Here is a 1,041-nt window from a genome sequence, read left to right as displayed (position 1 = left end):
CGCGCGCACACACACACACACATTTGCTTTTTAATCACAAGCGTTCAGCATTTGGAAAATCAAATACATGAAAGTAAAATCAGGTAAAATTAAGTACTTGACATTTCTAAGCAGAAGTTTGGGTTTCAAATGTAGAGAAATGTTGTTCTATCAAATTATTGGGAAAAAAAGAAAAAAAAAAATTTAATTATTACATAAAATTGCTTAAATACACGTCAAAAATGTCAGTGAGGTAAAACTCTCCAAATGTCATTATTAATGATTATTAATAATTTAGATATAACTTTTTACCTTAAATGTATTTAAAAAATTTTTTTGAAAATAATAATTAAGATTCAAAGTGTAAGGAAAATATGCTCACATTACTTTTTTTTTTTTTTGAGACATTCATTCGAAAAAAACTACTTTATTTCAAGGAATGCATTTCTAAAACTTGCCACATGCATTTCAAATTAGATTTCTGAACGATTTTCCTTTTTATCTTAAAGACGGTAACAGTTTATAATAACTTCAATTCATAAATCATTAACAAACATTATATAATGCTTAACAGATCATTAGTTAAAGGGGTCATATGATGCTTTTTTAACAGAATATGTTGAGATGCTTTAATGTTCAAAAAACACATTATTTTTCAAATACTGTACGTTATTGTAGTTCCTCTATGCCCCGCCTCTCTCAAACGCTTAGTTTTCTACAAAGCCCCTCCTTCCGACAAGCGCAGTCTGCTCTGATTGGCCAGCTGACCCAGTGCATTGTGATTGGCCGAACACCACAAGCACTCGTCGGAAATGTAATGTCCCTTACCATAACCGCGAGCTTCATCTTTCAAAATAAATGTAAAGACAGTAAATAATGTCATTAGTTTTACTATCAGTTCAAGCCCGAAAGGGGAACAGAGTCATGTGACAGACACAGTGATGAAGCTGGTATGTGTTTGCAGTACACAAGTCACGGTTAAGACAGCTGACACCACTGTGATGTGACCCTGTCCCTGTCTCTCTCTCTCTCTCTCTCTCTCTCTCTCTCGCTCTCTCTCTC

At 33.7% G+C, this 1,041-nt stretch overlaps 1 protein-coding gene across 3 annotated transcripts in view; it reads left to right on the top strand.

Annotated features, from left to right (window-relative positions):
- LOC107591921 (disintegrin and metalloproteinase domain-containing protein 9-like) overlaps window positions 1-1,041 on the top strand; it is a 44,088-nt gene that overhangs the window by 2,811 nt on the left and 40,236 nt on the right. The window lies entirely within an intron of this gene.

Source organism: Sinocyclocheilus grahami, unplaced genomic scaffold (assembly GCF_001515645.1).
Source record: "Sinocyclocheilus grahami isolate Dianchi unplaced genomic scaffold, SAMN03320097.WGS_v1.1 scaffold148.1, whole genome shotgun sequence".
NCBI classification, from domain to species: domain Eukaryota; kingdom Metazoa; phylum Chordata; class Actinopteri; order Cypriniformes; family Cyprinidae; genus Sinocyclocheilus; species Sinocyclocheilus grahami.
The sequence above is the reverse complement of the archived record's forward strand: the minus strand, read 5'-3'. Positions and strand labels throughout refer to the sequence as shown.